We start from the raw sequence: 23,332 nt of genomic DNA on the forward strand, positions 1-23,332 counted from the left end.
AATGAAATGTCATTTCCTCATACATCTTCCTCCCTCATAGGGAGCTCTCAAAAATGTCAACCATGCCCCTCTGCCTATTCAATTTACACTATACCAAGCCAACACATCAGTAATAATTTTTTTTTTTTCTTGCTTTGTCGCTGTCTCCCGCGTTTGCGAGGTAGCGCAAGGAAACAGACGAAAGAAATGGCCCAACCCACCCCCATACACATGTATATACATACGTCCACACACGCAAATATACATACCTACACAGCTTTCCATGGTTTACCCCAGACGCTTCACATGCCCTGATTCAATCCACTGACAGCACGTCAACCCCTGTATACCACATCGCTCCAATTCACTCTATTCCTTGCCCTCCTTTCACCCTCCTGCATGTTCAGGCCCCAATCACACAAAATCTTTTTCACTCCATCTTTCCACCTCCAATTTGGTCTCCCTCTTCTCCTCGTTCCCTCCACCTCCGACACATATATCCTCTTGGTCAATCTTTCCTCACTCATTCTCTCCATGTGCCCAAACCATTTCAAAACACCCTCTTCTGCTCTCTCAACCACGCTCTTTTTATTTCCACACATCTCTCTTACCCTTACGTTACTTACTCGATCAAACCACCTCACACCACACATTGTCCTCAAACATCTCATTTCCAGCACATCCATCCTCCTGCGCACAACTCTATCCATAGCCCAAGCCTCGCAACCATACAACATTGTTGGAACCACTATTCCTTCAAACATACCCATGGATTTTCTATTATAAGTGATTATCCATCTATCATTACATAAAAGAAATTTTTTTCTAATATTCCATGATGTACTTTCCAAACTATATCCCCTATATAACTCTTTCAGGGTGTAAATGATTTTTCTGGCCTCCCACAGTGTGCAAAACAAAAAATAATCTTTTATTCATCAATCTATGAAAAGGTTCATAAGAATACAAAAAACTTAATTGTTTTCTTATGAATTAAGACTTAACTCTTCCACACATAGAAAAAACACTATCTACTGCACTGGTTTATTCTGAGTATGCAAAAAAATCTTGACTTCTTTATGCATATGATTATGCAGTGAAAAATATTTTGAGTGATCGGGGCCTGAGCATGCAGGAGGGTGAAAGGCGTGCAAGGAATAGAGTGAATTGGAATGATGTGGTATACCGGGGTCGACATACTGTCAATGGATTGAACCAGGGCATGTGAAGCGTCTGGGGTAAACCACAGAAAGTTCTGTGGGGCCTGGATGTGGAAAGGGAGCTGTGGTTTCAGTGCATTATTACATGAACGCTAGAGACTGAGTGTGAACGAATGTGGCCTTTGTTGTCTTTTCCTAGCACTACCTCACACACATGAGGGGGGAAGGGGTTGTTGTTTCATGTGTGGTGGGGTGGCGATGGGAATGAATAAAGGCAGACAGTATGAATTATGCACATGTGTATATATGTATATGTCTGTGTGTGTATATATATGTATACGTTGAGATGTATAGGTATGTATATTTGCGTGTGTGGACGTGTATGTATATACATGTGTGAGTGGGTTGGGCCATTCTGTCATCTGTTTCCTTGCGCTACCTCGCTAACGCAGGAGACAGCGACAAAGCAAAATAAATATAAAATAATTATCAAAACCATTATTTATTTTCTTATGAAATAAGAGTTAAGTACCTACTTTAAGAAAAATACATTACTCACCAGACTGACTAATCCAAAGTACTGACGAGTTGGTGAGGCAAGGGGTACAGCAAGCAATGGTTGGTACCAAAGATAGATCAAATCCCTAGAAAAGGTGCACAAATACCCATCCAGTTTACTAGTGGGTTACTGAGAACTCTAGGCAGCTCCCATAACTCATCCTTTGTTTGGGCTGCCATCTATGGCCAGCTAAAAGAAACCACAATGTACACAAAATCTAACTTGTGATGGGAAATTATACTTATAAACTGACATTCATAGCATCCTTCTCCATAATAGTAGATTAATGTCCACAGCACGAAATGTAAAAAAAAAATTAGGTTAAAATAAAAATTTCATGAATTTTCAGACAAGAAATCATGTTTGTCTTACTTATAATGCACACAGCTGCACCACATGTGTGTAGTACTGTATAACCATAACAATGCACATTTATAAATAATAGTTAATGTAAATGTCACCCCATGGTAAAATCACATGATATTTTCCTTGGTTCTAGCAATTTTATCTCTTTTTCAGTGTTCTAAATATCTAAACCCCATATTCTCCCTTAAATTCAAAGTCCTACCCACTTCTGAGTTATTCAGTAATGTTTGACAGAAAAACATTTTTTTTTTTTTTTTTTTTTTTTGCTTTGTCGCTGTCTCCCGCGTTTGCGAGGTAGCGCAAGGAAACAGACGAAAGAAATGGCCCAACCCACCCCCATACACATGTATATACATACGTCCACACACGCAAATATACATACCTACACAGCTTTCCATGGTTTACCCCAGACGCTTCACATGCCCTGATTCAATCCCCTGACAGCACGTCAACCCCGGTATACCACATCGATCCAATTCACTCTATTCCTTGCCCTCCTTTCACCCTCCTGCATGTTCAGGCCCCAATCACACAATATCTTTTTCACTCCATCTTTCCACCTCCAATTTGGTCTCCCCCTTTTCCTCGTTCCCTCCACCTCCAACACATATATCCTCTTGGTCAATCTTTCCTCACTCATTCTCTCCATGTGCCCAAACCATTTCAAAACAACCTCTTCAGCTCTCTCAACCACGCTCTTTTTATTTCCACACATCTCTCTTACCCTTACGTTACTTACTCGATCAAACCACCTCACACCACACATTGTCCTCAAACATCTCATTTCCAGCACATCCATCCTCCTGCGCACAACTCTATCCATAGCCCACGCCTCGCAACCATACAACATTGTTGGAACCACTATTCCTTCAAACATACCCATTTTTGCTTTCCGAGATAATGTTCTCGACTTCCACACATTCTTCAAGGCTCCCAGGATTTTCGCCCCCTCCCCCACCCTATGATCCACTTCCGCTTCCATGGTTCCATCCGCTGACAGATCCACTCCCAGATATCTAAAACACTTTACTTCCTCCAGTTTTGCTCCATTCAAACTTACCTCCCAATTGACTTGACCTTCAACCCTACTGTACCTAATAACCTTGCTCTTATTCACATTTACTCTTAACTTTCTTCTTTCACACACTTTACCAAACTCAGTCACCAGCTTCTGCAGTTTCTCACATGAATCAGCCACCAGCGCTGTATCATCAGCGAACAACAACTGACTCACTTCCCAAGCTCTCTCATCCCCAATAGACTTCATACTTGCCCCTCTTTCCAAACATTTCTAAGTTTTCATATAAGAGCCTTAAACTACAGTTTTACCAATGTTTTATGATAGCATACTCATTCCCCTAGATTGCAACTACAGTCACTTACAATCTCAAATTTTCTTGCTTCATTATGTTTCATTTACCATAAACAAACCATTTTACATATATACTGTACATAAAGCCACAGCCAACAAAACCTACCAATGCTAATTCAAATTTGAGGAGTTTTTATGTACAGTAGTTATGTTATTCATTTGCATGATATGTATTCATAATACTAACTTCCATCACTACCTGAAAAATAAAATATCACTAATAAACTCCTCCATTTAGTCACAAGTTGCATATCTACAAACTCTTCAGAAATGTGCGGACTGACACAAGGTATGGAAGCATAGGTAAGACAATAGCAATTTCATTAACATGGGAAAAGACATGAAACTAGAGGGAGAGTAGCTAGTGCTGATGCAGAAGCAAGTAAACAAGGTGAAATAGGTGTCCTGTAGTGCTGCTGCAAGAGAGATGAAGCACTGCCCAGGTCCATGGGAAGGACAGGTAACAAGAGAACAGATGTTCCACAACGAGGTTATATGCTGGAGGACAGCAGTTGTGTCCTGAGGTCATAATTCTATTTCTGGGAGAGACAGGACAGTTAAGAAAAGGCACCTTAGTGCTGTTCAAGGGAGGTTGAAGCACTCCTTGGTCCCATGGTGCTGATGGTGCTGCTGCAGGAAGGTTGATGCATTTCCATGGTACAGTGATGCTGCTGCAAGGGAAACGAAGTGTTGCCAGGTCTTGTGGTGTTAATGCAAGTGAGGATAGGTTGTTGCAGGAGGCAAAGGCAATACTAAAGACCCTTGGTGCTGGTGCAGGAAGGAGGTATGATGAAATTGCCCCACAGCACTTCTGCTGGAGGGAGAAGCCAAGGTCACATGGTACCCTTGCTGAAGAAAACAGTGCAGGTGTCCTATCAGTGGTCAAACATGTTCCTAGTCAGAGCTGATCATGGTGTGTCCTGTGACTTAAATGCAGATTTGCCCAGTACAGAGGGATGGCTCATTCTTCAGCAGAAACAAGAATCTGGTGTCCAACTTCAAGATCCCACTGGGCACACCATTTGGATATGCATTTATAAACTACAGTTTTTGAGCATGCAAATGAATGTAAGTAAACTTAGTTGTAAACAATGCTGTTCTGTAGAATGTCTGGGACCTCTACATGAACAGGTAAAGGTTCTTGACCGTGGCATGGAGCACAAACTATTGTCTATTCCCTACTTATGACCTATGTGACTTACATCCATCTGTACATACAACAAAAAATATATTAAAAAATATACGTAAATATAAAATCAAGCTTGGATGTACATCTGCCCGTGCTAACGGCTGCATGCATACAATAGTGAATGTCAGACAATATCCCGGCAATGTGTACATCACAGCATCTCTCAGTTCTCATTCAGTAAGTGCACATTGCTCAAGTGAATCTAACGGACCTTCGTGCTGGATTAAACCATTTTTGTATCAAACCCCAAAGACGATGACGAGCAAGAGGAAAAACCCATCACATTTTGCTAGATCTGGCAAGAAATCAAGGAAGAAGCTTGATTTGAAATTGAAAATGAACATAATCACCCAACATGAAGAAGAAAAAAGTTAATGTTACTGCACATGATCTGCAGTTGTCCCATTTGATGGTCTCCACAATTTCATAGGGGAAAAAAAACATGGAGCAGTGAAAAGTTCACCAAGTATGAAGTCTACAATAATAACAAAGCAACAACAAGGGCCCATCCACAAAATGAAAAAGTTGTTGATGCGGTGGATGGAAAATCAAATTCCAAAACATGTACCACTAGGCTTACAAACAATTCAGGCAAAGGCTAGAAGTCTTTCTAAGACTTTGAAGGAGCAAGCAGGCGAGGATTACAATGAGAACTTCACAGCAAGTCATGGTTGGTTCAACAGATTTAAAAGAAGAAATAGCTTACACAACGTGAGAGTCACAGGTGAAGCAGCAAGTGCTGATGAAGCTGCTGAAAAGGTAAAAAAAAAAACCAAAGTCTTTTTCTTTACTAAACCATAGAGTGATCTAAAAAAAACAAAGTCAATTCATAAAACTGGTTAAAGAAATGAGATAATCACGATAGAACATGCATAACATAAGAATTAAAATTACAAAATATGAACTAAAGAATCTTAAATAAAAAGTAAAATGAAATGACAGAATCATATAATAAAGCTGCTTAATAAAAAAATGAGATAATCATGATAGAAATTGAGAGTGACAAAAGAATGCTGTGCAGTTATACAAATTCTACATGCTATTCTGATATACATCCGACTTACAACCATTTTAAGATCTGACTGGTCAATCAGAACAGAATATGGACATACATCGGGAGAGACAGTATATCACTATAGTATTTCCAAGTTCCTCTATAATTACATTAACAGCTATATAAATCACTAAAATAATAATTGGTAAATAAACAAGACCTGTGTCATTTGTTTAAGATAAATCTATTGTATTATGATTATTCTAATACGATATCAATTCTATACCACCAAGCCTTGCCCACCTTTGCCATATCTCAACAATTATTTTGATACTGCATTAGTATATCAATGAAGATGATGAGAACATGGTAAAGTACCAGATTAGATACGTCTCTTTATATCTATATGAAACTGGAAGAAATTGGGATCAATGCATTCCCTAAAAGTATCAAAGCTGATTTAGATAGGAAATGCATGATTAGGAGAATGTTTTATCCTACAATAAAAAATAGTAACGATGGTGGAGGTTCTCGAGATCAAGAAAACGTATATTCAGCTACAACAAAAGTAAGCAAAATACTTGTAGAATCAACAGAAATTATGGAAAGCTCAACTAAATTCAACTAGTAGGCAGTATATTCCTTTATCATTATGCCACTCTTCAAATATATTACCAATACATTGCCTCTATTTATGAGAATGGTAGATACATTCATGAGGAAAAAATGGATTCCATCGGCTTCAGTGCAACTAAATATATCAAGAATAACACTGAAACTTGGTAAGCATAAGGGAGGTTTTAAGAGATTTTGTTCATTTATAAACCTGCTTCAGCTACTTTTATATTAATCAACATCTCATTCTCCTGATCTTCAAAGCCCTAGAATCATTTATGAGCAAAGCTGGATTCTGTGGAAGAGTACATATCAGTATGTTACCTCATATGGTACACGAAAATTCCCTTGATATATTACAAATATGAATTGAAATCTAAGGTGAAAAGTGGCAGCAACAGAAGGGAAAGCTAGATGATGATTGAATACATTACAATGGTTTCAACATTTGCTCTATCTGTTTTTACTTTTACCTCACAATTAACTATGGATTTGAAGGAAATGCATATCAAAGAACTCTTCATACTTAGTAGAAGTGATTCACACTGAAGCAACAAGATTTGGGACATCGCTATCTTATGAATAATGAATAAATGAGTGAGAATAGATATCATGATTAATGAAAACATGAGGCAAAAGTAAGTACAACACAGGTAAAAATCAAAAGAACCTAAGAGCATCACACCCAACTTCAACTAGGGGCTGAGATTTACCTATATTTTCAATAAAATGTTAAATCATGCAAACAACACTGCCTTGATCTTCATTCTGCTGTACTGTATTGGTTGTATGTGGTTCAAGAGAAGGGAAACCTGCATGAACAGTACAAGTGAGTAATTTCAAATAGGCACTCACATAACAGCACATCAAAATCAGCAGACACACCCAGACATTCACACATTTTTTAAATGACATGGGATATAGGGTAAATCTTGGTGGATGGGGTAGGTTTTCAAAGACTATTAACTATGAACCCAAATTTTCCCTGATGATCATAGCCCTTCCCTTCTCACATCAATTTTAAAAAATAATTCAAGGAATCATGTTTCACATCCTAAATCACTTCTACCATACTGAGTTCAGTGACATGCTTCTACCCACTCCATGAGTTAATTCTGTGGAACCCCTAAACTGGAACTTTACCACATGATTTTTCATTACCTGCACCACTATCACATTAAACACATGATTTTTTCATCACCTGCACTACAATCACATTAAACAGCAATAACTAAAGTCTAATACTCCAAATTACACTGCGCTAATCAAAATAAAATCTACTCAGATTGATCGAAATACTAACGCATTCGTCCAATATCAACATACAGTGACGACCTTACAGTGGTATTCAGCCGGGAATAATCCTCTATAAATTTATAAGTTTTTGCGATTTCCCACAAATATACAGTAGTTCATCCGTCTGAACATTCATCGTAGGTTTCCGTACATTTCAGGAAGTCTCTTAAGATGACTAAACATATTATGACAGAGCCTTATCACCTGAAGAGAGGAAGTAATTAATCAGCATTAGCTTAAGGTAAATTCGCCAAAGAAATCCTGTAGTACTGCTGTACTACTGACCGGAAAAGAAGGCCATCTATTTACAGACTAGCTACCGAAAAAATATATAATCTCTACAGTTTAGTAAGTATTATGTTAATACTAACAACCCTACTAAGACGTTTCTCTAAAGCAAGAACATATTCGAATGAAATAATACCTGATAATTTCTGGAAAAAAAATTGAAATTGAAATTCTTATGCCGTACGTGTTGATACAAGGCGTCGTTGTGATAAATGTTATGAATGAGCATATAATATAAATATCAAAATGTATTGTAAATATATTTGTTAGCTTACCTTTTCTTAAACTGTATGAGGATTCTTATTCAAATAGTAATAAAATCACATAAACATTACTTCGGCACTTACTTATACTAAAGATCTTTGTTTATAGTTTTCTTAGTTTGCTTTCCTTCAAACCATTTTGCAAAATTATGCTAGCTAGTATGAGTGAATTTCATATCACATATTATCAGACACAATGAACGTAACTTATAACATAAAATAACAAATTTCAGTCTTCGCAACTATTCTTTCTCTGGGGAATTCTTTGTTCCGGTTAATTATACGTACTTCTCTGAGGGAACTCTTCTATCCATTTTTTTCCATCTTCCCTTAGCAGCGGGGTCCCTAGCGATTCCTTTGTCACCTCATCCTTACTACTTGCTTAAAGTGTACTCGATACGGAAGGAGAGTGATTCTCAGATACGGGTAACACTACAAAGCTGTGTATATATGCACAATGGCTTGTACGAAAGTTGCTAGTGTTGAAAAAAAAAAAAAAAAAAGGGGGAGCAGGAGTCCCGTGGTGCTGCTGCGGGAGATGCAAATCGTTGCCTGGTCTTGTGGTACCGCTACAGAAGGGGGCGTTGCCGAGATCTGCAGTTGAGAAAAAGTGTTATCCAAGTCCTGTGGTTGTGCTGTAGAAGGGACAGGTGTTAATGAGGTTCAGAGGCCGTGCTGCAAGAGGGAGAAGTCATTCCCGAATAAGTCTTACTGCAGGAAGAAGGCGTTGCAGAGTTCCTGCAGTTGTGCTGCAATGGAGATGGTGTTAACGAGTTCCCATGATTGCGTTGCAAAAGGAAGAAATCATACCGCAGGAGGCGTTGTCCAGGTCGTGTGGATGTGCAACAGGAAGGAGGCGTTACTGAGTTCACCCAGTGGAGGACGCAATGCAAGGTTACCTAAGTGATGCTGCTGCTTGAAGGGGAGGTTGTAGCTTGGATCCCATGATGGCGCCGTTGCTGCAGGTCACGGCGTGAGACGTCAGAGCCAATGAGGTTCACAGCCAATCGACTAATTAATGAAACGACAGTGACATATATCTTACAAAGGCACACAGAACATTCATTTGCATGAGGGTCATTCAAAGCTGGGTTATGAAATACGGCTGTGGGGAAGAAGGGCTGTAGAATGACTTAAAGATTGCACTAGGTGTCGAGGTCACTCGTGCCATCTGGAGTGTGTCATGACCACAGGTTAGAAAGCTTTTGTTACAACGAGAGGAGTGAGGTCGTTCAAGCCTCTCATCACGAGCCCTTCGTGGACTCATGACTGCAGGCGAGAAAGGCTTTGGAGCGACAAAACGAGTGTATCAAAAACACACGTTTCTCCAGTAACATTAATGGTGCTTTCTTTATCAGAATAATGTGCATGAAAGTGATATCGTAGTGCTGATGGGACCTCAGTCCCTTCAGTGTATTCGGTGAGTGACAGCGGTGTCACTCGGTGACAGCGGTGAAATCTTCTAAATTTCTCTTCCTAGTCTCCTCGTGTTTCTGTTATTAAAGTATCTAACATCCTAATGGTAGCAGCAGTAATCTCCTCTTCAATTAGGTTCTTTTATGCGTCTACTGCTTCATTGCCAAACTTTCCCAAAATCGTTCTTTGTTTCTCTTTTTACGCAAATTCTTGTGGCGACCTCTAGACCTTAGAAAGAGCTATATCATTCTAGGATATGATCTCCATATTGTACCTAATCCATGAAGGAGGGTCGTCACCTTGAGGTCACCTTGTACGTACAGGACGATGTTGCTCTGCTGACCAACCTCTACTCTGAAAGGATATCAAGTGGTTGGCTTTTGTGCAGAGCCGTTTCCAATCTTTCGTTCGAGCAGCTGTCATTAGACAGGTGCAACAGGTGTCCGAAGAATTTTGCTCCTAAATGAACAGCTGAAAAAAACAGCTGGGAAGCCCCGTCTGCTCTTGCTTCATCGCCAACCAATCTGTTCAGACAACGTTTTTACTCTGCTAAAATGGAAGAAAAAAAATGCTCATAGGTGGAGGTTGGAATGGTATGTACCTGAGCTGTAACGTATTTCGAGATCCAGTACAGTTCGGCCTTGAAGTTGCAAGGTACTCGGTATCCTGGGAGGTCACTATAAGGGTGTTAGTTGTCAAAAGGCAATATGTTGGAAGGGGTAAGTCTTACAGAGTCTTCGTTTTCTTTAGCAGTGATAGCCACGGACAGTCGCTGTTGAAAAGAAAGCTCTTGCATCACTCTTCCAGAATCTGCAAACATTCTGACTCCCAGCTTGCGTCCTTAAAGCAATCGTTTGGTCGGAAAAACCTCTGGGAGTAGTTTCCTCTTTCATATCACTAAATCCTTTGCCGTACAAAATACTCTGGGCGTAGTTTCCTCTCTCATATCTCTGAATCCTTTGCCGTACAAAATACTCAGATTTCACCACTACCTGATACTTCTCTCTGATGTTTTTTTTCTTTTCCAGGTTGCTGTGTGGGAATATGAGAGTATCAATAAAGTATCCGTCCCTACGAATACAAGGCTACGAATACAAGGTTCGTCCGCTTTCACTCATTGTAATGGATACAAACTCGTAAGCAAACGTTATACCGTAACTCAATTCCTCGAATGGGGCGAAGCACTTTTTCTATATTAGATTTGCAAATACTAATTTGAGTGGTTGAAAGCACTACTATAGACATGTTTACGAATAGATTTGATAAGTATTTCGCCTCAGGTCCACGAATTATTTGCGTCTCCTTCATCACATTGACAATTTGCAGGTTACTACTTTGAATCATCTGTATGGCTTCCAACGTTACCAAGTTAATCTGTTAATCTTTCGTACCTTCCACTTTCACAAAACGGCCATGAAAGGACCCAGTGGCCTGTTGCTGTTTGAAACCTTTTCTATACTACTCAGTTACCCTGCACCGTCTGTGCACACAACACCACAAGACTTCATGACCTGTAGTCCAGACTGATTGACACAGACACCCTTATGAGTGCTCCAGAAGCCTCGTCAATAAGTATATTTATTTTCGACCTACCCTGCCACTAACAGACCTGGTTTCATTGTGATGGTGCTATAGGTGACCTGAGCTCTGGTACTTTTTTCAGCCGTCTTTCTCGGGTTTTTTTTCTGCTTTCATTTTTCTCCCTTGATCTTTATATAGGAAACAGTATTCTCCATGATAAGCACAATTTTTATCACCATTTGGCTACTAGACCATATGAAAGTAACCTTTCCAGGTCTCCCCTTTCATTCTATTTTATTTTTATGTTTATGTAACTCCGAGGACTACATTTTCCTCTTTTATTTACCCTACTGGTTCTTATTTTATTTTCCTATCCTTTACCAAATGTAATAATCCACTCCAAGTTTCATCTCTGATCTGCGTCAGTGCATCACATTACTAATTCTATTATACATTTGGTCTAATTTCTTGGCCATCTCGTAAAGGTTTGTTTCATTAATTCCAGTACATCTAGTTCTAACTGAGTGTCTTTGCCCTCTTGCAATCAGTACTAAGACTCCGTCCTTTTTCAATCCTACCAATATCTTCCTAAAGACACCTTTCGTAATGATATTTTCTCTAGTATTTCATTTTTCAAGATTTTTGTTCCTAATTCAAAATCCTTTTTTAATTGGCTTGGCTCCGATAAAGAGGATTTCTTTCCATGGCTGAAGCCTTTAATAATACTTTTTCTTCCATTTCTCAAGTATTAATTAAGATTTTAGTTAAATTGGTCGATCGCCTCATTCCTTTAATGGACTCACTGACTATCATAGTCTGTCATTAAGGGATAGTAATGATGCTTCTCACACATTCGCCTCTAAACCCTTACCAGCGTTTTAGTCCTCAAGACCCTGGGCGACTCGCAATCTTTCGGTGCATTCACTTCCTACGATGTTCCTCGGCCTACCTGGCCTTCAGCCATGATCTACCCTCCAGATGGTTTGCATGAGCTGGTTCGTTTGTAAAGCCTTAGGATCCCTACAAGTCCCTCCTTGCCCACAACCATAGTTCACACCTCAGTGACAGGTCTCTCGCATACAAACGATTTACACTACACTGGGAAGGAACCCGTTTTAGCTCTCCTTGCCGTACACCTCTGCTTGAAAGTTCATGTCAGTTCATCAGCTACAGGAATAATAAAGTACACAAACCTGCACCTGAAAATGTCTTCTGTCACATTACCTAAGTACAGCTTTATCCCTCCTGCAGTAGCAATACCACGGGACCTTAGCAACGCCTCACACTTACAGCACAACCACAGGACCGCAGCAACACCGACTGCCTCCTGCAGCACAGCCTCAAGTATACTATGCCTCCTAACCCTTTTTTCCCTTCTGTACCATCGCCACAGGATTTCGGCAACGCCTCTTCCTATCTGTAGGATCACGGATAACACAGCAATGCTGAATCAAGTAAACGCAGGCCAATGCGTCTAACCGGCGAACTGCTACTGCTGGTGAAAATCATTATCAGTAGTGAGGAAAGAGTCCCGTGACGCCGGTGCTGCTGGAATAGAGATGAGAGTTTGCCTATTTTCATGGTTATGCTGCAGGAGGGAAAATGCGTTGCCGTGAATCTGTGACTGTGCCGTGCTGTACTGTACTGTACGTGAAAGAAGGCAGCAACGAGGTTTCTTGGCTGTGCTGCGGAAGCGAACAGGCGTTACTAATGATGATGATGCAGAAAGGTAAGAGGTCAAATGAGGTCAAAGTCATATTATAGATAGCACCCAAAAAAAAAAAAAAACATTTAAACACTTTCATAAAGTATTAGTGATAATTTTAAGAGTACTACAGAAAGAGATACAAGGCATGGCTAATGCCACCTGTTTCGCCTTACTTCTCGTGGCAAACACTGGAAGTGGAGCTAAGGGAGCTGCTGCAATTGACTGGTTGTTTTCTGCCAACAGGATGTGGTGTGAGGATAGTGGTAGATCAAGCCATGGCCATTCATGTGGGTGGTGATGGTATCGACTGCTGCATTAGCGGGTTAGCGGTGAGGTACTGGGGAACAGGGTTGGTGTTGCCGAGATCTGCGAAAGTGACGTGTGGATATTGCAGCCATGGAGTGCAATGGGAAGGCTGTCAATAAGCATTACTGCATACCACATGTGACTGCTTTCTAAGTCATTCCAAAGGGGTTAACAGTTTTGCAGATGCGTGTGTCTCGTTTCTTTTGGAGTGTGAGGATGGAGAGGGGGTACAGAAACATGGGTAACAAACTGCCATTTTGATAAATACAGAAAGTGCAGCTCTTGGGCATAATACTATTGCCGGTGGGAAAAGACGTAGGTTTGCTGCATGGAATAGAGGAGAGGAGGCGTTGCTGAGGTTCTGTAGATGTGCTGCACGTACTGGAGGAGAGGAGGCGTTGTTAAGTGGTTTTTGCTGCAGAAGGGAGACGACTTTACTAAGGTCCCGTGATTATCCTACATGGGTAAAGGAGCATTACTGTGCTCTCGTGAATGTGCTGTAGGAGGGAAGAGTGCTGCTGAGGTTTCATGGTTTTGCTGGGGGAAGGGGAGGTTGTTGCTGAGGTCTCATAGTTTTTCTGTAAGTAATGCAAAAAAATATTGCCGAGTTCCTGTGGTTGTGTGGCAGGAGGAAGAATGTGTTACTGAGGTCTCATTGCTGTGTTGCATCCACTGCATGAAAATGTTGATAAGGTCCTGTGGCCGTGTTGTAAGAGAAAACATTTCTGAGGTATATGGCTGTGTTGCAGGAGGAAGGCATCGTAGAGGTCTCAGCTCAGCTGCAAGTATTGCAGCAAGGAACTGTTGTTGGGTTCTGTGATCGTGTTGCTAGAGGAAAAAGGCATCGCTAAGGTCAGCAATACTTCTGCAAGAAGCAGGTGATGAAGTCCCATAAAGTTCCTAATGGATGGGGGGAATGCCAGAATCATATGGTGGTGGTGGTGGTGCTGTACTTCAGGTTATGTGTTGTTGTGGAGGTTAGTGACTGGTTTGACCAACTCTCCAGTGAGGTGGTGTGTCACTATGGTGTGAATTATGCTTGTGGGTAAGAAGGTTGTGCAACACAACCAAGGCATTTACACCTGGAGTGTGCATAATGACTTCAGAGCAGGTGGACTATGAAGTAACATGGCAGTAAGTATACTCAAGGCTCTGCAAGGCACCCACCCCATGTGACGAATGATTAGAGTTTTGTTGTATCACTAGAAGATGCATCACAACAGCACAACCTCAACCACCTCACCTCGTTAAGGTGACCATAAGAGTGTTTGGTATTTCTTGAAAATCTTTTGAATCTAAATATTAATCTGCGAAGATCTCCTAACCTACAGCCAGTTCAACCAAGAAAAAAATTAATCAAATAAGTACCATTATCCTGGTCTACATAAAATTCTCCCTATTATTACAAGGCATCTTTTTAAGGCATGCAAGACCATTTTTGATATGCCTCCTATTTGCAATATAAATATTTATATAAGGTGTTGGGAAACAAGCAATCAAACATACTAGATCTTTGCAAAAAATAAAAAGAGATAGAAAAGTCATCAGAATGTAAAATTAATGCAAATTATAATCAAAAACTAAAAGAAATGAAGTTTTAGACATTTAAAGGTACAAAAATTCATTTTGCCTAGATGTCAGTATGGATGTTTATAGCAAACACGTGAGGTCCTGGTAATAGGAGGTAAAGCAATGAATGTCTTTGCTGACTGATGACTGCAGGGACATTGAGCTTAAATGAGGTACTCCATTTGTCGACAGCACACACTAACACAACCTTGGAGATCCTTCCGTGGCTCACAAGCTTCATGGCACATGAAATTTACCAAAAAATTAAAATATACACAAATGAGAGACTCATGTTAAAATAATTGGGTTTGGGGTACTGATTGTGGCACATGCATAAGTAATACCTGGGTGATTAAAAAAGTGAGAGCACTATTTGGCTATAATTGTTTGGAAAATGTAAGAAGCATACACCTTTTAGTATTACCAGTTTCTTATTGTGTTGATTTTCTTGCTATCTGGGGAAGTTAAAATCCTTAGTGAGCCAGACTGGTAATTACCAGAGTTCCATAATCATCATTAGCATTTTCCCCTTTCTAAGGCATAATATCCTTTAACATAGCTTATTTCAGGTCCACACATCCTTGTTAAGTTCATTCTTTTCATTTGAGACCTTTTTCTGAATGACTGACTTTCATTCTATTGTGCTGCAAACTAAAAAAAAATCCGAAATTTTGCTAAATTTCATTGGGCATTAGTCTTACAGACTGCTTAAGCAACAATATAAATATTTTCGTGACTTCATTTTTCTTATTTTGTCTCACCTACATTGTAAATAAATTTCAACCTCGAGTGTTCCTTTGACTCCTCTGTTGCAAAACCTATAATCCTGGGACATGAAAAAATCTGAAAAGCTGGAAACTCACCGCTCTTTGGAAAGTTTCTCATACAAGCAAACTCTCTCTGATATCCACAAAAACTTCACCAGTATTTACTTCTCCACTGGGCCTACCTGTCAAGGGTCCCACTTCAGCTAATGGGCCAGTACAACTGGATTACTAGCCTAAAAAACTCAAATATAAGAATTTGCTTATCTAAAGCAGTTTTTGTAATTACCTATTTGTATGGCACAGTTTTACACTAATTTGGCCCCATCTCTTGAGCTTTCTCTCCCATCATAAATGATTTTGAACTTCTGTAGCTATCTGCCTTCATTTTCCTTACTCACTTCATTCTATCCATCCTCTTCTATATATATATAAAATATAGTACTCTTTCCTAACAAGTTCTTTACTCAATCTGATTGCTTGTTTTTTCTCTTAACATCTGTTGAGGAATTATTCATTACTGACATCATTAAAGAGGTTTAACATCTAAAGGTTGGTGTCAAATTCCCGTACTCTTCTTTTTCATGACAAAGGCCTATAACCTCTCACTAATACTTGGCTCTTTTAATTTTGGTAAATCTTTGTTGCCCTCCACTGTACATTTTCCATTAGTTCGCTGTGCTTATGACTAAATTTGAAAAGTGTTATCTACTATAGTTTTCACCTAAGATAGTATGTGAACAGTTGTTCATATTTGATCTATGGCTTAAATGCAATTCTATTATTTGCCTCCAAACAGTTTGTCTCCTTTAAAATTCCCCGAGGATGTGGCTGTGGCAGTGAATCAGGAACAATGCTAGCTCCCAAGTTCCTCTTGCATACAGATTCTTGCTATGTATCATCCTGGTGACTTTTCATTTACTTTGGTTGAATTTCATAACCATGTATCAGACCAGCTTAGAAGTTTGTTTAGTACCCCTTGTTTTTTTATGCAATCTTCCTTACTGTTTACTGCCCTCATGACCTTGGCATCATGTTAACATTATCTGGAATGTCAGCTACATAAATCAAGAAGAGCAATGATTCCAGGAATGGACCATAAGGCAAACAATTGATGACTCTAATCCATTTTGGCAAGGTTCCTCTGACATGTGCCCTTTGTTCCTTTCCACTAAGTTAAGTTTCTATCCCTTTAAAGAGTCTCTTCCTTATGTCAACTGGAAATTACAGCTATTTTACCAGCCTCTGATGTTGTCAAGTCAAATGCATTCTAACAGCCCAAGACACATACAAACCACCCAACATTCTCGTCTAAGATGGAATCTCATAATAGTCAAAGATATTTGTAACACATTACTTAATTTCCCTGAATCTAAATTGTGTTTCACCTCTGCATATAAACATATATTTCCTTTCTTATTATCTTTTTCAGCATTCTGCACACCACACTTGGACTGGAGACTAGTCTTTAGTTTAGCACTACTTCCCAGTTCCTATGGTAGGTATGACATTTGTCCTCTTCCACTCCCTTGGCACTTGACTCTTTAACATCTTCAACATTTTAAGTGGCTTTTCAAGCATATCTGCACACTTCTTTGGCACACACAGAGAAAATTCATCAAGACAGTGAGCTTTGTATGAGTTAAGGCTCTTTAGTAGAATGGTTGTCTCTACATAATATTTAATTGCTTTCCAAGTTTTCTTCCCCACTGTACTTCACCAGTGTTAGTGTCTTCCACTGTGAAAACACCTTTGACTTGTTATTCAGCTTCTCATATATTATCCTCCAAAAGTCTTTCCTCTGAATCTTGTAGCCTGATTAGTTTATTTTTAACCTAAAATTTCTTGCTCTTTCATGTCTTTCAAATTCCGACTTGATATAGTACCAGCTTGTGCCATCTCCACAATACAAACCTAGGCTCTCTCACTTCATGACACCCTTTCTTGAAATATGCCTCTCTTTCTTTAACCTTCCCTCTGTATTTGATGCTAAAAGTACTTATGTATGAATTCCATTGAAAACTTTATAGAACCTTCAGTAATAATGACCTATATCATGTCTGCTGAACTCCATTTCCTAGTTCACGTTCTGATAAAAATTGCTTAGTTGTGCAGTTCCTATGGTTTGTACTACTCTTTAAGCTTGGTTTCATTTTTTTATGTCCTCATTTACTAAATAAGTTTCATCCTGATGTGTAAAATGATCACTTGAGTGAGCATACAAGCATGAATGTTTGCAGCAAATGTGGAAAAGCCATGTGCATGACAGTCAGTGGTAAATCAGTAGACTGTGATCACTGCCCGCTCTCTCAAAATAGCTTTTTATCATTCCATTTATAAGACCTTACCTATGGTTCATTGCCAGTTACTCTAAAGGCATGCATTAGAACTTTTACACCAATGTATTAACATCTAAATTAGTGTGAAGATAAGATACAATACATCTTTCGTACAACAGCTCACTTTCTGTGTGGCAGCCATTAGTTTAATCTAGGGTCTTTCATCCAAGAGAATGAGTCCCAATACACAAATAGTTTCATTGGTGAAAATGAGTCCCAGTACACAAATAACTACCCTAACAGCCCTTTCCAAAAGACTGGACAAAAGCCAAATCTTGTACTAGCATAATCATAAAGTACCATGTGGACTATGTTATGAGATCTTGTTAGTAAATATTACATACTGGAACCTTAAATATTTATGTGAAATTACGAGGTTTTTGTATAGTTTCTTATGAAACACAAGACATATAGTATGCACAGAGAGGGAGAGAGAGCAGGAGGAGTAGTTCCCAGTGAAAGAAGATCTACATTAAGAATGAGTAATGTCACCATGGGTGTTTAATGTTTATGGATTGGGTTGTGATGAAGGTAAAAGCAAAGATCTTAGTGCAAAGGAAAGGTCTATGCTGGAAATAAGAAAGCATGGGAGGTGAATCCTTTGCTGTTTGCAGATGAACTAAGCTCTGGTAGCAAACTCGAGAGAGAAAATCTTAGATGGTGCAAGAGTTTGGGTGTGTGCAAAAGGAGAAAACTGGGAGTAATTCTAAACTAAATTAAGGCACTGAGATGCAGCAAGAGAATATGAGAGGATGAAATTAGCGTAAGTCTTAATGGCGAGGACCTGAACAAAGTGGAATGCTCATATACCTAAGAGCGGACAAGGCTGCTGATGGAACCAAGACACTGAAGTGAGCCATGGGTTGGAAGAGGAAGCCAAGGTCCTGGATTTATTAAGGGTTGTGTGGAGGGAGAGATCAGTGTCTGGGAGTGCAAAGATGGTTAGTTGAAATGGTTCATTAGGCTAGCACCTATTGCTAACCAAACAAACATCATGCTTGATGATAATGTTTCAAATTAAAAGGTAGGAGCTGTCAGAGGACAGAACAGCTTAACTTGAAAGCTATTGATATCACTACGATAAACACTCTAATCATATGAAACAATGTCTCTAATGTTGACATTTATGATGTCTTTAATCTCTGAAGGGGAAAATAATATATAGATAAGATCCAAAAATGCCTACTTTAAAAATTATTTCATTTCCAGTAAATCTAATTGCCCTCCATGATTCAAAGCATATTAGCTGGAGAAATCAAGGATTCTTAAAAATACTTGAAGCCACTGAAGAAGCAGCTGGTATGGCATAGACATTCAATTAAGAAAAAATATTCTCTGTGAATAATCTGAGCTAATGAAAACAGCTACTTGTCATAATTAAACCCTTACTGTGCTGTTGGCATCAATCTACACTTGCATGGCAGAGTACTACTGGTATCAATCTATACATCTAATTTTTTGTTATAAGCTGAATTCCACATGTACTTTCTGTTGGCTGGCTACTGACGAAAATCCAAACAAAGGATTAATGAAGCTGCCATAGTGAGGCCTTAGTAACCTGCTTGTGACTATGGTGGATGGCCATGCATTGTTTTCATGGGACTCACCACGTCTGTGCCCACTTTGCTGCTTGTACTCTGAACTTGCCAATGAGGTATAAAATGTTTTGCCTAAACTAGGAATAATTAACTCTTCATTCAAGAGAAACAATTAATGGCTTTGATAGTTTTTGTGCAACTAATCATATTAATCTAAAAGTTAAAAATCTTTTATATCCTTAATTCGTTATAAAAGTGTTTTTCCTAAACTGAGAATGGCTCAGTCATAATTCATACTCTCAAAAAAGTGTTTTTATATTTTTTGTGCTGGTAGTCATAAATGAAGTGAGTACTTTGAAGGGTTCTTGAATTATTTTGATGAGAGGGTAGCACATGTAGGGTGTTTGGGTCAGGAATGAATGTAAAGCAAGAGTTGTGGCAAATGGTTTGGTAAAGAGAAAAGAGATGATAAAAGCCTTTCATAACATGAAATGTGGCAAGGCGGCTGTAATGGATGGCACTACAATTGAATATCTTACAAAAGGGGGTGAATGTGTTGTTGACAGCTTAGTTAGAATTTCAGTGTAAGTAAAGTTCATGGTGAGGTGCCTGAGGATTGACAGAAGGCTTGTATGGTGCCACTGTATAAAGGTGGGGATACAAAGATGGAAGTTCAAATTACAGAGGTATAAGGTTTTTGAGTGTACCTTGTAAGTTGTATGGAAGAGTTATGACTGAAAGGGTGACAGCATGCAAGTAGCATCAGTCTGGGAAAGAACAATGTGATTTAAGGAATGGTAGAGAATGTATGGATCAAGTATCTGCTTTGAATGTTGTGTGTGAGTAATACTTAGAAAAACAATGGATCAGATATTTGCTTTAAAGAATGTGTATGAGAAATGCTTAGGAGAAACAGAGGTGGTTTCTACGTGACATTTGTGGATCTGAAGAAAGCAAATGATAGGGTTGATGAAGATGCTCTGGAGAAGGTGCTACAAACAAATGCTAAGGGATGAAACCTACCAGAAGCAGTAAGGAGTTTTTCTCAAAAGAGTAAAGTGAGGGGTGAGTAGGATGAGAGGAGGCTGAATGGTTCCATGTGAAGGTGTGTTTGTCACCATGGCTGTTTAATCTGTTTATGTGAAAGGGAGATGAATGCAAAGATCTTGGAAAGAGGAGCAGGTATGCAGTCTGTTGGAGGTAGAGGGGTCTAGAAGGTAATATGTTTGCTGATGAACTGGCACTGGTGACAAGTATGAGAGAGAAACTGCATTATTTGGTGTGTAGAGTATGTGAAAGGAGAAAATTTTGAGCAAAGGTGAATAAAAGCATGATCATTAGGTTTATCAGTGTAAAGAAACAGGTTACTTGGAATACGAGTATGAATGGAGAGAACTTGTTGGAAGTTGGGTGTTATATATACATGGGAGTGGATAGGCAGTGACTGGAACCATGGAAACCGAAGTAAGCCTTAGTCTGGGGGAAAGGTTTAGGGTGCAGTAAGAAAAAAGTGGAAAGAGAGGTCACTGTTTTAAAGGCAATGATTGTTATATTTGATGGTATAGTAGTCAGGTGAGAAACTGCAGAAGTTGGTGACTGAGTTTGGTAAGAAACTGCAGAAGTTGGTGACTGAGTTTGGTAAAGTGTGTGAAAGAAGCAAGTTGAGAGTAAATGTGAATAAGAACAAGGTTATTAGGTTCATTAGGGTTGAGGGACAAGTTAACTGGGAGGTAAGTTTGAATGGAGAAAAAATGGAGGAGGTGAAGTGTTTTAGATATCTGGGAGTGGACTTAGCAGTGGATGGAACCATGGAAGCGGAACTGAGTCACAGAGTGGGGGAGGAAGCGAAGGTTCTGGGAGCGTTGAAGAATGTGTGGAAGGCAAGAACGTCATCCTGGAGAGCAAAAATGGGTATGTTTGAAGGAATAGTGGTTCCAACAATCTTATATGGTTGTAAGGCATGGGCTATAGATAAGATTGTGCAGAGGAGGGTGGATGTGTTGAAAATGATATGCATGAGGACAATATGTGGTATGAGGTAGTTTGATCAAGTGTGTAATGAAAGGGTACTAGAGATGTGTGGTAATAAAAATAATGTGGTTGAGAGAGCAGAAGAGGGTGTGTTGAAATGGTTTGGACATAAGGAGAGAATGAGTGAGGGAAGATTGACAAAGAGGATATATGTGTCAAAGGTGGAGGGAGGAAGGAGAAGTAGGAGACCAAATTGGAGGTGGTAGTCCCTCAAAGGCCCAGTCCTCTGTTCTTAACGCTACCTCGCTAATGCGGGAAATGGCGAATAGTTTGAAAGAAGAAAGAAAGATGTATATATATTTATACATTGAAATGTATGGGTATGTATATGTGCGTGTGTGGACGTGTAGGTATATACATGTGTATGTGGGTGGGTTGGGCCATTCTTTCGTCTGTTTCCTTGCGCTACCTCGCTGACACGGGAGACAGCGACAAAGTATAATAAATAGAAATAAAGAATTTATTTTTATTTATTTTATTATACTTTGTCGCTGTCTCCCACGTTTGCGAGGTAGCGCAAGGAAACAGACGAAAGAAATGGCCCAACCCCCCCATACACATGTATATACATACGTCCACACACGCAAATATACATACCTACACAGCTTTCCATGGTTTACCCCAGACGCTTCACATGCCTTGATTCAGTCCACTGACAGCACGTCAACCCCGGTATACCACATCGCTCCAATTCACTCTATTCCTTGCCCTCCTTTCACCCTCCTGCATGTTCAGGCCCCGATTATTATCATTATACTTGATCACCATTTACCACATTAGCGAGGTAGCGCAAGGAAACAGATTAAGAAAGACCCATCCACTCACATACACATATATATATACGTATACACACATACACATACATATCAACATATACAGTACAAATATACATACTTATACTATACATATACAGACACATACATATATACACATGTACATATTCATATTCACTTGCCTTCATGCGTTCCCGGCACCACTCCACCCCATTGGAAACAGCATCGCCACCCCCTGCATCAGGGAGGTAGCACCAGGAAAACAGACAAAAAAGGCCACATTTGCTCACACTCAGTCTCTAGCTGTCATGTATAATGCACCGAAACCACAGCTCCCTATCCACATCCAAGCCCCACAGACCTTTCCATGGCTTACCCCAGATGTTTCATATATCCCTAAGGAAGGGAGAACAAATTCTACTTATGTATTCCATGCGCGTCATAGAAGGCGACTAAGAGGGGTGGAAGCAGGGGGCTACAAATCCTCCCCTCCAGTTTTTATTTTTCCAAAAGAAGTAACAGAGAAAGGGGCCAAGTGAAGATTTTCCCTCTAAGGCTCAATCCTCTGTTTTATTGCTACCTCACTAATGCAGGAAATGATGAATAAGTATAAAAAAAATATATACATATATATACATAGTGGTTCCAACAATGTTGTATGGTTGCGAGGCGTGGGCTATGGATAGAGTTGTGCGCAGGAGGTTGGATGTGCTGGAAATGAGATGTTTGAGGACAATGTGTGGTGTGAGGTGGTTTGATCGAGTGAGTAACGTAAGGGTAAGAGAGATGTGTGGAAATAAAAAGAGCGTGGTTGAGAGAGCAGAAGAGGGTGTTTTGAAGTGGTTTGGGCACATGGAGAGGATGAGTGAGGAAAGATTGACCAAGAGGATATATGTGTCGGAGGTGGAGGGAACAAGGAGAAGAGGGAGACCAAATTGGAGGTGGAAAGATGGAGTGAAAAAGATTTTGTGTGATCGGGGCCTGAACATGCAGGAGGGTGAAAGGAGGGCAAGGAATAGAGTGAATTGGAGCGATGTGGTATACCGGGGTTGACGTGCTGTCAGTGGATTGAAGCAGGGCATGTGAAGCGTCTGGGGTAAACCATGGAAAGCTGTGTAGGTATGTATATTTGCGTGTGTGGACGTATGTATATACATGTGTATGGGGGGGGGTTGGGCCATTTCTTTCATCTGTTTCCTTGCGCTACCTCGCAAACGCGGGAGACAGCGACAAAGTATAATAAAAAAAATAATAATAATGTACATACATGTAATTTTGTTTATTTA

At 39.7% G+C, this 23,332-nt stretch overlaps 1 protein-coding gene across 1 annotated transcript in view; it reads right to left on the bottom strand.

The window, feature by feature from the left end:
* Window positions 1-8,025, bottom strand: part of kin17 (kin17 DNA and RNA binding protein) — a 46,998-nt gene extending 38,973 nt beyond the window's left edge. Inside the window, exon 1 of the mRNA XM_071671957.1 lies at window positions 7,955-8,025. The gene's annotated coding sequence lies outside the window, so the exon portion shown is untranslated. The remainder of the gene's footprint in view (window positions 1-7,954) is intronic.
* Window positions 8,026-23,332: the final 15,307 nt, after the last annotated feature.

The sequence above is a fragment of the Panulirus ornatus genome, chromosome 17 (genome assembly GCF_036320965.1).
Source record: "Panulirus ornatus isolate Po-2019 chromosome 17, ASM3632096v1, whole genome shotgun sequence".
NCBI lineage: Eukaryota > Metazoa > Arthropoda > Malacostraca > Decapoda > Palinuridae > Panulirus > Panulirus ornatus.